The 13,266-nt window shown below is 45.0% G+C and overlaps 10 non-coding genes across 10 annotated transcripts; all 10 read left to right on the top strand.

Moving 5' to 3' along the window:
• The first annotated feature begins 804 nt into the window (after positions 1 to 804).
• Positions 805 to 995, top strand: LOC141190991 (U2 spliceosomal RNA). The gene has a single exon (XR_012264997.1). It is a non-coding gene; the product is annotated as a U2 spliceosomal RNA (small nuclear RNA).
• Positions 996 to 2,077: 1,082 nt separating this feature from the next.
• LOC141191242 (U2 spliceosomal RNA) lies at positions 2,078 to 2,268 on the top strand. The gene has a single exon (XR_012265240.1). It is a non-coding gene; the product is annotated as a U2 spliceosomal RNA (small nuclear RNA).
• A 1,116-nt stretch (positions 2,269 to 3,384) lies between these two features.
• LOC141190990 (U2 spliceosomal RNA) lies at positions 3,385 to 3,575 on the top strand. Its single transcript, XR_012264996.1, has one exon. It is a non-coding gene; the product is annotated as a U2 spliceosomal RNA (small nuclear RNA).
• A 1,121-nt stretch (positions 3,576 to 4,696) lies between these two features.
• Positions 4,697 to 4,887, top strand: LOC141185143 (U2 spliceosomal RNA). Its single transcript, XR_012259833.1, has one exon. It is a non-coding gene; the product is annotated as a U2 spliceosomal RNA (small nuclear RNA).
• A 1,120-nt stretch (positions 4,888 to 6,007) lies between these two features.
• On the top strand, positions 6,008 to 6,198 carry LOC141190989 (U2 spliceosomal RNA). The gene has a single exon (XR_012264995.1). It is a non-coding gene; the product is annotated as a U2 spliceosomal RNA (small nuclear RNA).
• Positions 6,199 to 7,322: 1,124 nt separating this feature from the next.
• LOC141184259 (U2 spliceosomal RNA) lies at positions 7,323 to 7,513 on the top strand. The gene has a single exon (XR_012259032.1). It is a non-coding gene; the product is annotated as a U2 spliceosomal RNA (small nuclear RNA).
• Positions 7,514 to 8,635: 1,122 nt separating this feature from the next.
• LOC141185511 (U2 spliceosomal RNA) lies at positions 8,636 to 8,826 on the top strand. Its single transcript, XR_012260167.1, has one exon. It is a non-coding gene; the product is annotated as a U2 spliceosomal RNA (small nuclear RNA).
• Positions 8,827 to 9,947: 1,121 nt separating this feature from the next.
• LOC141190988 (U2 spliceosomal RNA) lies at positions 9,948 to 10,138 on the top strand. Its single transcript, XR_012264994.1, has one exon. It is a non-coding gene; the product is annotated as a U2 spliceosomal RNA (small nuclear RNA).
• Positions 10,139 to 11,260: 1,122 nt separating this feature from the next.
• On the top strand, positions 11,261 to 11,451 carry LOC141190987 (U2 spliceosomal RNA). Its single transcript, XR_012264993.1, has one exon. It is a non-coding gene; the product is annotated as a U2 spliceosomal RNA (small nuclear RNA).
• Positions 11,452 to 12,574: 1,123 nt separating this feature from the next.
• LOC141190985 (U2 spliceosomal RNA) lies at positions 12,575 to 12,765 on the top strand. Its single transcript, XR_012264991.1, has one exon. It is a non-coding gene; the product is annotated as a U2 spliceosomal RNA (small nuclear RNA).
• The last annotated feature ends 501 nt before the right edge of the window (positions 12,766 to 13,266 follow it).

The following is a 13,266-nucleotide window of genomic DNA, read 5'->3' as shown; positions in this document are numbered from 1 at the left end:
TAAGCTGCACAATATAATTGACCTTTCAGTATATTGTTGCACACACACCATCTATTTAGCAAATGCCCTTGTTATCAACAGCAGCCTTTTAAACTCACCTGAGCTAACAGGTATGTGAGCTGGTTACTCTGCTGCGCTTAAAATTTCTTTTTTGGTTTGCTACAATGCCTTTTCTGAAACGTTGTCTCCCTCTGCTGGAACACTGACTTCTTTCATTTAATGCCTGCAGACTATAAAAGAGAAACCAACCCAAAAAGTTTGGTTGATTAGTCTGTGGCATTCTTTTAAACTGTTGCTTATGGCGGTCTCTGTGAGCTTCTCAGTGACATTCAGCCATCCAGGTATCCCGCCTGCAGTAGACAGAATGTGGCAATGGAACGCTGGCTGCGCGTGTCATAATAGGCTCTGAGCCTTTATATACCTGCGCACAGCAGCAGCCACCTTCAGTCTGCTGCTGGACAGCCAGCAGCAGCAGCAGCAGGAGAGGTAATTAATCAGCAACCCTCCTGCTAAGGGTAGACAGCTGCTCGTTCCACCCCCCCCCGCCTTAATTGGTTCTCCTGCCTTCCAACGGTGTTGAGGCGGGTGGGAACAGCCGGGGGTTGAGGGTACTGTGCTAAAAGAGGTGGAGTTATGCAGATCTAAAACGCGTGGATTGCAGCAGCAGCAAGCCGAAAAGTGCAGGCATGTGAGGGATCTAGAGGTTGACAGCATGTCTTCTTAACGGGAGTCCAGGTGGCCATCTCCACAAATGGACTTTTCAGAATCCTTGGGTGGCACCGTAGTCAGAAACCAATTCTGGTTATCGCTTCTCGGCCTTTTGGCTAAGATCAAGTGTAGTATCTGTTCTTATCAGTTTAATATCTGATACGTCCCCTATCTGGGGACCATATATTAAATGGATTTTTAGAACAGGGAGATGGAAAAAGAGCTTGCTCTGTCCACTCCACGCATTGACCTGGTATTGCAGTATCTCCAGGACCGGTGCACCCCTTCTTTAATGCAGTTTCTAAAATCAGAAAGAATTGAATTCAATGCTTTTTGTTCATTTTGCTTGTTTGTCGGATTTTGGGATGGACTCTTTGGCTTTGCTTTTCTTCTCCTCATTGGATTTTTCATGTTAAAAGTTGCAGAAGCCAGATGACAAGCTCATTTTGGTTCAACTTCAGCAACTGTGCATTGCATTGCCATGTAATGTAATGTAATGCAATGCTATCTATCTAGCTCTCCCTCTATACTTCCTTTTGGATAAACAGACATATTAGGCAAGCATTTTGGAGCTTTCACCTAAATAACTACAGGTGGTGAGATAAGCTGCACAATATAATTGACCTTTCAGTATATTGTTGCACACACACCATCTATTTAGCAAATGCCCTTGTTATCAACAGCAGCCTTTTAAACTCACCTGAGCTAACAGGTATGTGAGCTGGTTACTCTGCTGCGCTTAAAATTTCTTTTTTGGTTTGCTACAATGCCTTTTCTGAAACGTTGTCTCCCTCTGCTGGAACACTGACTTCTTTCATTTAATGCCTGCAGACTATAAAAGAGAAACCAACCCAAAAAGTTTGGTTGATTAGTCTGTGGCATTCTTTTAAACTGTTGCTTATGGCGGTCTCTGTGAGCTTCTCAGTGACATTCAGCCATCCAGGTATCCCGCCTGCAGTAGACGGAATGTGGCAATGGAACGCTGGCTGCGCGTGTCATAATAGGCTCTGAGCCTTTATATACCAGCAGCAGCAGCAGCAGGAGAGGTAATTAATCAGCAACCCTCCTGCTAAGGGTAGACAGCTGCTCGTTCCACCCCCCCCCCCCCCGCCTTAATTGGTTCTCCTCCCTTCCAACGGTGTTGAGGCGGGTGGGAACAGCCGGGGGTTGAGGGTACTGTGCTAAAAGAGGTGGAGTTATGCAGATCTTAAACGCGTGGATTGCAGCAGCAGCAAGCCGAAAAGTGCAGGCATGTGAGGGATCTAGAGGTTGACAGCATGTCTTCTTAACGGGAGTCCAGGTGGCCATCTCCACAAATGGACTTTTCAGAATCCTTGGGTGGCACCGTAGTCGGAAACCAATTCTGGTTATCGCTTCTCGGCCTTTTGGCTAAGATCAAGTGTAGTATCTGTTCTTATCAGTTTAATATCTGATACGTCCCCTATCTGGGGACCATATATTAAATGGATTTTTAGAACAGGGAGATGGAAAAAGAGCTTGCTCTGTCCACTCCACGCATTGACCTGGTATTGCAATATCTCCAGGACCGGTGCACCCCTTCTTTAATGCAGTTTCTAAAATCAGAAAGAATTGAATTCAATGCTTTTTGTTCATTTTGCTTGTTTGTCGGATTTTGGGATGGACTCTTTGGCTTTGCTTTTCTTCTCCTCATTGGATTTTTCATGTTAAAAGTTGCAGAAGCCAGATGACAAGCTCATTTTGGTTCAACTTCAGCAACTGTGCATTGCATTGCCATGTAATGTAATGTAATGCAATGCTATCTATCTAGCTCTCCCTCTATACTTCCTTTTGGATAAACAGACATATTAGGCAAGCATTTTGGAGCTTTCACCTAAATAACTACAGGTGGTGAGATAAGCTGCACAATATAATTGACCTTTCAGTATATTGTTGCACACACACCATCTATTTAGCAAATGCCCTTGTTATCAACAGCAGCCTTTTAAACTCACCTGAGCTAACAGGTATGTGAGCTGGTTACTCTGCTGCGCTTAAAATTTCTTTTTTGGTTTGCTACAATGCCTTTTCTGAAACGTTGTCTCCCTCTGCTGGAACACTGACTTCTTTCATTTAATGCCTGCAGACTATAAAAGAGAAACCAACCCAAAAAGTTTGGTTGATTAGTCTGTGGCATTCTTTTAAACTGTTGCTTATGGCGGTCTCTGTGAGCTTCTCAGTGACATTCAGCCATCCAGGTATCCCGCCTGCAGTAGACGGAATGTGGCAATGGAACGCTGGCTGCGCGTGTCATAATAGGCTCTGAGCCTTTATATACCTGCGCACAGCAGCAGCCACCTTCAGTCTGCTGCTGGACAGCCAGCAGCAGCAGGAGAGGTAATTAATCAGCAACCCTCCTGCTAAGGGTAGACAGCTGCTCGTTCCACCCCCCCCCCCCGCCTTAATTGGTTCTCCTCCCTTCCAACGGTGTTGAGGCGGGTGGGAACAGCCGGGGGTTGAGGGTACTGTGCTAAAAGAGGTGGAGTTATGCAGATCTAAAACGCGTGGATTGCAGCAGCAGCAAGCCGAAAAGTGCAGGCATGTGAGGGATCTAGAGGTTGACAGCATGTCTTCTTAACGGGAGTCCAGGTGGCCATCTCCACAAATGGACTTTTCAGAATCCTTGGGTGGCACCGTAGTCGGAAACCAATTCTGGTTATCGCTTCTCGGCCTTTTGGCTAAGATCAAGTGTAGTATCTGTTCTTATCAGTTTAATATCTGATACGTCCCCTATCTGGGGACCATATATTAAATGGATTTTTAGAACAGGGAGATGGAAAAAGAGCTTGCTCTGTCCACTCCACGCATTGACCTGGTATTGCAGTATCTCCAGGACCGGTGCACCCCTTCTTTAATGCAGTTTCTAAAATCAGAAAGAATTGAATTCAATGCTTTTTGTTCATTTTGCTTGTTTGTCGGATTTTGGGATGGACTCTTTGGCTTTGCTTTTCTTCTCCTCATTGGATTTTTCATGTTAAAAGTTGCAGAAGCCAGATGACAAGCTCATTTTGGTTCAACTTCAGCAACTGTGCATTGCATTGCCATGTAATGTAATGTAATGCAATGCTATCTATCTAGCTCTCCCTCTATACTTCCTTTTGGATAAACAGACATATTAGGCAAGCATTTTGGAGCTTTCACCTAAATAACTACAGGTGGTGAGATAAGCTGCACAATATAATTGACCTTTCAGTATATTGTTGCACACACACCATCTATTTAGCAAATGCCCTTGTTATCAACAGCAGCCTTTTAAACTCACCTGAGCTAACAGGTATGTGAGCTGGTTACTCTGCTGCGCTTAAAATTTCTTTTTTGGTTTGCTACAATGCCTTTTCTGAAACGTTGTCTCCCTCTGCTGGAACACTGACTTCTTTCATTTAATGCCTGCAGACTATAAAAGAGAAACCAACCCAAAAAGTTTGGTTGATTAGTCTGTGGCATTCTTTTAAACTGTTGCTTATGGCGGTCTCTGTGAGCTTCTCAGTGACATTCAGCCATCCAGGTATCCCGCCTGCAGTAGACGGAATGTGGCAATGGAACGCTGGCTGCGCATGTCATAATAGGCTCTGAGCCTTTATATACCTGCGCACAGCAGCAGCCACCTTCAGTCTGCTGCTGGACAGCCAGCAGCAGCAGCAGCAGGAGAGGTAATTAATCAGCAACCCTCCTGCTAAGGGTAGACAGCTGCTCGTTCCACCCCCCCCCCCGCCTTAATTGGTTCTCCTCCCTTCCAACGGTGTTGAGGCGGGTGGGAACAGCCGGGGGTTGAGGGTACTGTGCTAAAAGAGGTGGAGTTATGCAGATCTAAAACGCGTGGATTGCAGCAGCAGCAAGCCGAAAAGTGCAGGCATGTGAGGGATCTAGAGGTTGACAGCATGTCTTCTTAACGGGAGTCCAGGTGGCCATCTCCACAAATGGACTTTTCAGAATCCTTGGGTGGCACCGTAGTCGGAAACCAATTCTGGTTATCGCTTCTCGGCCTTTTGGCTAAGATCAAGTGTAGTATCTGTTCTTATCAGTTTAATATCTGATACGTCCCCTATCTGTGGACCATATATTAAATGGATTTTTAGAACAGGGAGATGGAAAAAGAGCTTGCTCTGTCCACTCCACGCATTGACCTGGTATTGCAGTATCTCCAGGACCGGTGCACCCCTTCTTTAATGCAGTTTCTAAAATCAGAAAGAATTGAATTCAATGCTTTTTGTTCATTTTGCTTGTTTGTCGGATTTTGGGATGGACTCTTTGGCTTTGCTTTTCTTCTCCTCATTGGATTTTTCATGTTAAAAGTTGCAGAAGCCAGATGACAAGCTCATTTTGGTTCAACTTCAGCAACTGTGCATTGCATTGCCATGTAATGTAATGTAATGCAATGCTATCTATCTAGCTCTCCCTCTATACTTCCTTTTGGATAAACAGACATATTAGGCAAGCATTTTGGAGCTTTCACCTAAATAACTACAGGTGGTGAGATAAGCTGCACAATATAATTGACCTTTCAGTATATTGTTGCACACACACCATCTATTTAGCAAATGCCCTTGTTATCAACAGCAGCCTTTTAAACTCACCTGAGCTAACAGGTATGTGAGCTGGTTACTCTGCTGCGCTTAAAATTTCTTTTTTGGTTTGCTACAATGCCTTTTCTGAAACGTTGTCTCCCTCTGCTGGAACACTGACTTCTTTCATTTAATGCCTGCAGACTATAAAAGAGAAACCAACCCAAAAAGTTTGGTTGATTAGTCTGTGGCATTCTTTTAAACTGTTGCTTATGGCGGTCTCTGTGAGCTTCTCAGTGACATTCAGCCATCCAGGTATCCCGCCTGCAGTAGACGGAATGGGGCAATGGAACGCTGGCTGCGCGTGTCATAATAGGCTCTGAGCCTTTATATACCTGCGCACAGCAGCAGCCACCTTCAGTCTGCTGCTGGACAGCCAGCAGCAGCAGCAGCAGGAGAGGTAATTAATCAGCAACCCTCCTGCTAAGGGTAGACAGCTGCTCGTTCCACCCCCCCCCCGCCTTAATTGGTTCTCCTCCCTTCCAACGGTGTTGAGGCGGGTGGGAACAGCCGGGGGTTGAGGTTACTGTGCTAAAAGAGGTGGAGTTATGCAGATCTAAAACGCGTGGATTGCAGCAGCAGCAAGCCGAAAAGTGCAGGCATGTGAGGGATCTAGAGGTTGACAGCATGTCTTCTTAACGGGAGTCCAGGTGGCCATCTCCACAAATGGACTTTTCAGAATCCTTGGGTGGCACCGTAGTCGGAAACCAATTCTGGTTATCGCTTCTCGGCCTTTTGGCTAAGATCAAGTGTAGTATCTGTTCTTATCAGTTTAATATCTGATACGTCCCCTATCTGGGGACCATATATTAAATGGATTTTTAGAACAGGGAGATGGAAAAAGAGCTTGCTCTGTCCACTCCACGCATTGACCTGGTATTGCAGTATCTCCAGGACCGGTGCACCCCTTCTTTAATGCAGTTTCTAAAATCAGAAAGAATTGAATTCAATGCTTTTTGTTCATTTTGCTTGTTTGTCGGATTTTGGGATGGACTCTTTGGCTTTGCTTTTCTTCTCCTCATTGGATTTTTCATGTTAAAAGTTGCAGAAGCCAGATGACAAGCTCATTTTGGTTCAACTTCAGCAACTGTGCATTGCATTGCCATGTAATGTAATGTAATGCAATGCTATCTATCTAGCTCTCCCTCTATACTTCCTTTTGGATAAACAGACATATTAGGCAAGCATTTTGGAGCTTTCACCTAAATAACTACAGGTGGTGAGATAAGCTGCACAATATAATTGACCTTTCAGTATATTGTTGCACACACACCATCTATTTAGCAAATGCCCTTGTTATCAACAGCAGCCTTTTAAACTCACCTGAGCTAACAGGTATGTGAGCTGGTTACTCTGCTGCGCTTAAAATTTCTTTTTTGGTTTGCTACAATGCCTTTTCTGAAACGTTGTCTCCCTCTGCTGGAACACTGACTTCTTTCATTTAATGCCTGCAGACTATAAAAGAGAAACCAACCCAAAAAGTTTGGTTGATTAGTCTGTGGCATTCTTTTAAACTGTTGCTTATGGCGGTCTCTGTGAGCTTCTCAGTGACATTCAGCCATCCAGGTATCCCGCCTGCAGTAGACGGAATGTGGCAATGGAACGCTGGCTGCGCGTGTCATAATAGGCTCTGAGCCTTTATATACCTGCGCACAGCAGCAGCCACCTTCAGTCTGCTGCTGGACAGCCAGCAGCAGCAGCAGCAGGAGAGGTAATTAATCAGCAACCCTCCTGCTAAGGGTAGACAGCTGCTCGTTCCACCCCCCCCCCCCCCGCCTTAATTGGTTCTCCTCCCTTCCAACGGTGTTGAGGCGGGTGGGAACAGCCGGGGGTTGAGGGTACTGTGCTAAAAGAGGTGGAGTTATGCAGATCTAAAACGCGTGGATTGCAGCAGCAGCAAGCCGAAAAGTGCAGGCATGTGAGGGATCTAGAGGTTGACAGCATGTCTTCTTAACGGGAGTCCAGGTGGCCATCTCCACAAATGGACTTTTCAGAATCCTTGGGTGGCACCGTAGTCGGAAACCAATTCTGGTTATCGCTTCTCGGCCTTTTGGCTAAGATCAAGTGTAGTATCTGTTCTTATCAGTTTAATATCTGATACGTCCCCTATCTGGGGACCATATATTAAATGGATTTTTAGAACAGGGAGATGGAAAAAGAGCTTGCTCTGTCCACTCCACGCATTGACCTGGTATTGCAGTATCTCCAGGACTGGTGCACCCCTTCTTTAATGCAGTTTCTAAAATCAGAAAGAATTGAATTCAATGCTTTTTGTTCATTTTGCTTGTTTGTCGGATTTTGGGATGGACTCTTTGGCTTTGCTTTTCTTCTCCTCATTGGATTTTTCATGTTAAAAGTTGCAGAAGCCAGATGACAAGCTCATTTTGGTTCAACTTCAGCAACTGTGCATTGCATTGCCATGTAATGTAATGTAATGCAATGCTATCTATCTAGCTCTCCCTCTATACTTCCTTTTGGATAAACAGACATATTAGGCAAGCATTTTGGAGCTTTCACCTAAATAACTACAGGTGGTGAGATAAGCTGCACAATATAATTGACCTTTCAGTATATTGTTGCACACACACCATCTATTTAGCAAATGCCCTTGTTATCAACAGCAGCCTTTTAAACTCACCTGAGCTAACAGGTATGTGAGCTGGTTACTCTGCTGCGCTTAAAATTTCTTTTTTGGTTTGCTACAATGCCTTTTCTGAAACGTTGTCTCCCTCTGCTGGAACACTGACTTCTTTCATTTAATGCCTGCAGACTATAAAAGAGAAACCAACCCAAAAAGTTTGGTTGATTAGTCTGTGGCATTCTTTTAAACTGTTGCTTATGGCGGTCTCTGTGAGCTTCTCAGTGACATTCAGCCATCCAGGTATCCCGCCTGCAGTAGACAGAATGTGGCAATGGAACGCTGGCTGCGCGTGTCATAATAGGCTCTGAGCCTTTATATACCTGCGCACAGCAGCAGCCACCTTCAGTCTGCTGCTGGACAGCCAGCAGCAGCAGCAGCAGGAGAGGTAATTAATCAGCAACCCTCCTGCTAAGGGTAGACAGCTGCTCGTTCCACCCCCCCCCCCCGCCTTAATTGGTTCTCCTCCCTTCCAACGGTGTTGAGGCGGGTGGGAACAGCCGGGGGTTGAGGGTACTGTGCTAAAAGAGGTGGAGTTATGCAGATCTAAAACGCGTGGATTGCAGCAGCAGCAAGCCGAAAAGTGCAGGCATGTGAGGGATCTAGAGGTTGACAGCATGTCTTCTTAACGGGAGTCCAGGTGGCCATCTCCACAAATGGACTTTTCAGAATCCTTGGGTGGCACCGTAGTCGGAAACCAATTCTGGTTATCGCTTCTCGGCCTTTTGGCTAAGATCAAGTGTAGTATCTGTTCTTATCAGTTTAATATCTGATACGTCCCCTATCTGGGGACCATATATTAAATGGATTTTTAGAACAGGGAGATGGAAAAAGAGCTTCCTCTGTCCACTTCACGCATTGACCTGGTATTGCAGTATCTCCAGGACCGGTGCACCCCTTCTTTAATGCAGTTTCTAAAATCAGAAAGAATTGAATTCAATGCTTTTTGTTCATTTTGCTTGTTTGTCGGATTTTGGGATGGACTCTTTGGCTTTGCTTTTCTTCTCCTCATTGGATTTTTCATGTTAAAAGTTGCAGAAGCCAGATGACAAGCTCATTTTGGTTCAACTTCAGCAACTGTGCATTGCATTGCCATGTAATGTAATGTAATGCAATGCTATCTATCTAGCTCTCCCTCTATACTTCCTTTTGGATAAACAGACATATTAGGCAAGCATTTTGGAGCTTTCACCTAAATAACTACAGGTGGTGAGATAAGCTGCACAATATAATTGACCTTTCAGTATATTGTTGCACACACACCATCTATTTAGCAAATGCCCTTGTTATCAACAGCAGCCTTTTAAACTCACCTGAGCTAACAGGTATGTGAGCTGGTTACTCTGCTGCGCTTAAAATTTCTTTTTTGGTTTGCTACAATGCCTTTTCTGAAACGTTGTCTCCCTCTGCTGGAACACTGACTTCTTTCATTTAATGCCTGCAGACTATAAAAGAGAAACCAACCCAAAAAGTTTGGTTGATTAGTCTGTGGCATTCTTTTAAACTGTTGCTTATGGCGGTCTCTGTGAGCTTCTCAGTGACATTCAGCCATCCAGGTATCCCGCCTGCAGTAGACGGAATGTGGCAATGGAACGCTGGCTGCGCGTGTCATAATAGGCTCTGAGCCTTTATATACCTGCGCACAGCAGCAGCCACCTTCAGTCTGCTGCTGGACAGCCAGCAGCAGCAGCAGCAGGAGAGGTAATTAATCAGCAACCCTCCTGCTAAGGGTAGACAGCTGCTCGTTCCACCCCCCCCCCCGCCTTAATTGGTTCTCCTCCCTTCCAACGGTGTTGAGGCGGGTGGGAACAGCCGGGGGTTGAGGGTACTGTGCTAAAAGAGGTGGAGTTATGCAGATCTAAAACGCGTGGATTGCAGCAGCAGCAAGCCGAAAAGTGCAGGCATGTGAGGGATCTAGAGGTTGACAGCATGTCTTCTTAACGGGAGTCCAGGTGGCCATCTCCACAAATGGACTTTTCAGAATCCTTGGGTGGCACCGTAGTCAGAAACCAATTCTGGTTATCGCTTCTCGGCCTTTTGGCTAAGATCAAGTGTAGTATCTGTTCTTATCAGTTTAATATCTGATACGTCCCCTATCTGGGGACCATATATTAAATGGATTTTTAGAACAGGGAGATGGAAAAAGAGCTTGCTCTGTCCACTCCACGCATTGACCTGGTATTGCAGTATCTCCAGGACCGGTGCACCCCTTCTTTAATGCAGTTTCTAAAATCAGAAAGAATTGAATTCAATGCTTTTTGTTCATTTTGCTTGTTTGTCGGATTTTGGGATGGACTCTTTGGCTTTGCTTTTCTTCTCCTCATTGGATTTTTCATGTTAAAAGTTGCAGAAGCCAGATGACAAGCTCATTTTGGTTCAACTTCAGCAACTGTGCATTGCATTGCCATGTAATGTAATGTAATGCAATGCTATCTATCTAGCTCTCCCTCTATACTTCCTTTTGGATAAACAGACATATTAGGCAAGCATTTTGGAGCTTTCACCTAAATAACTACAGGTGGTGAGATAAGCTGCACAATATAATTGACCTTTCAGTATATTGTTGCACACACACCATCTATTTAGCAAATGCCCTTGTTATCAACAGCAGCCTTTTAAACTCACCTGAGCTAACAGGTATGTGAGCTGGTTACTCTGCTGCGCTTAAAATTTCTTTTTTGGTTTGCTACAATGCCTTTTCTGAAACGTTGTCTCCCTCTGCTGGAACACTGACTTCTTTCATTTAATGCCTGCAGACTATAAAAGAGAAACCAACCCAAAAAGTTTGGTTGATTAGTCTGTGGCATTCTTTTAAACTGTTGCTTATGGCGGTCTCTGTGAGCTTCTCAGTGACATTCAGCCATCCAGGTATCCCGCCTGCAGTAGACGGAATGTGGCAATGGAACGCTGGCTGCGCGTGTCATAATAGGCTCTGAGCCTTTATATACCTGCGCACAGCAGCAGCCACCTTCAGTCTGCTGCTGGACAGCCAGCAGCAGCAGCAGCAGGAGAGGTAATTAATCAGCAACCCTCCTGCTAAGGGTAGACAGCTGCTCGTTCCACCCCCCCCCCCCGCCTTAATTGGTTCTCCTCCCTTCCAACGGTGTTGAGGCGGGTGGGAACAGCCGGGGGTTGAGGGTACTGTGCTAAAAGAGGTGGAGTTATGCAGATCTAAAACGCGTGGATTGCAGCAGCAGCAAGCCGAAAAGTGCAGGCATGTGAGGGATCTAGAGGTTGACAGCATGTCTTCTTAACGGGAGTCCAGGTGGCCATCTCCACAAATGGACTTTTCAGAATCCTTGGGTGGCACCGTAGTCGGAAACCAATTCTGGTTATCGCTTCTCGGCCTTTTGGCTAAGATCAAGTGTAGTATCTGTTCTTATCAGTTTAATATCTGATACGTCCCCTATCTGGGGACCATATATTAAATGGATTTTTAGAACAGGGAGATGGAAAAAGAGCTTGCTCTGTCCACTCCACGCATTGACCTGGTATTGCAGTATCTCCAGGACCGGTGCACCCCTTCTTTAATGCAGTTTCTAAAATCAGAAAGAATTGAATTCAATGCTTTTTGTTCATTTTGCTTGTTTGTCGGATTTTGGGATGGACTCTTTGGCTTTGCTTTTCTTCTCCTCATTGGATTTTTCATGTTAAAAGTTGCAGAAGCCAGATGACAAGCTCATTTTGGTTCAACTTCAGCAACTGTGCATTGCATTGCCATGTAATGTAATGTAATGCAATGCTATCTATCTAGCTCTCCCTCTATACTTCCTTTTGGATAAACAGACATATTAGGCAAGCATTTTGGAGCTTTCACCTAAATAACTACAGGTGGTGAGATAAGCTGCACAATATAATTGACCTTTCAGTATATTGTTGCACACACACCATCTATTTAGCAAATGCCCTTGTTATCAACAGCAGCCTTTTAAACTCACCTGAGCTAACAGGTATGTGAGCTGGTTACTCTGCTGCGCTTAAAATTTCTTTTTTGGTTTGCTACAATGCCTTTTCTGAAACGTTGTCTCCCTCTGCTGGAACACTGACTTCTTTCATTTAATGCCTGCAGACTATAAAAGAGAAACCAACCCAAAAAGTTTGGTTGATTAGTCTGTGGCATTCTTTTAAACTGTTGCTTATGGCGGTCTCTGTGAGCTTCTCAGTGACATTCAGCCATCCAGGTATCCCGCCTGCAGTAGACGGAATGGGGCAATGGAACGCTGGCTGCGCGTGTCATAATAGGCTCTGAGCCTTTATATACCTGCGCACAGCAGCAGCCACCTTCAGTCTGCTGCTGGACAGCCAGCAGCAGCAGCAGCAGGAGAGGTAATTAATCAGCAACCCTCCTGCTAAGGGTAGACAGCTGCTCGTTCCACCCCCCCCCCCCCGCCTTAATTGGTTCTCCTCCCTTCCAACGGTGTTGAGGCGGGTGGGAACAGCCGGGGGTTGAGGGTACTGTGCTAAAAGAGGTGGAGTTATGCAGATCTAAAACGCGTGGATTGCAGCAGCAGCAAGCCGAAAAGTGCAGGCATGTGAGGGATCTAGAGGTTGACAGCATGTCTTCTTAACGGGAGTCCAGGTGGCCATCTCCACAAATGGACTTTTCAGAATCCTTGGGTGGCACCGTAGTCGGAAACCAATTCTGGTTATCGCTTCTCGGCCTTTTGGCTAAGATCAAGTGTAGTATCTGTTCTTATCAGTTTAATATCTGATACGTCCCCTATCTGGGGACCATATATTAAATGGATTTTTAGAACAGGGAGATGGAAAAAGAGCTTGCTCTGTCCACTCCACGCATTGACCTGGTATTGCAGTATCTCCAGGACCGGTGCACCCCTTCTTTAATGCAGTTTCTAAAATCAGAAAGAATTGAATTCAATGCTTTTTGTTCATTTTGCTTGTTTGTCGGATTTTGGGATGGACTCTTTGGCTTTGCTTTTCTTCTCCTCATTGGATTTTTCATGTTAAAAGTTGCAGAAGCCAGATGACAAGCTCATTTTGGTTCAACTTCAGCAACTGTGCATTGCATTGCCATGTAATGTAATGTAATGCAATGCTATCTATCTAGCTCTCCCTCTATACTTCCTTTTGGATAAACAGACATATTAGGCAAGCATTTCGGAGCTTTCACCTAAATAACTACAGGTGGTGAGATAAGCTGCACAATATAATTGACCTTTCAGTATATTGTTGCACACACACCATCTATTTAGCAAATGCCCTTGTTATCAACAGCAGCCTTTTAAACTCACCTGAGCTAACAGGTATGTGAGCTGGTTACTCTGCTGCGCTTAAAATTTCTTTTTTGGTTTGCTACAATGCCTTTTCTGAAACGTTGTC

This window comes from Phyllobates terribilis, unplaced genomic scaffold, assembly GCF_046119375.1.
Source record: "Phyllobates terribilis strain yellow unplaced genomic scaffold, ASM4611937v1 Scaffold_40__1_contigs__length_11209783, whole genome shotgun sequence".
Taxonomy (NCBI): Eukaryota; Metazoa; Chordata; class Amphibia; order Anura; family Dendrobatidae; genus Phyllobates; species Phyllobates terribilis.
This window is presented reverse-complemented; position numbering and strand designations above follow the sequence as displayed.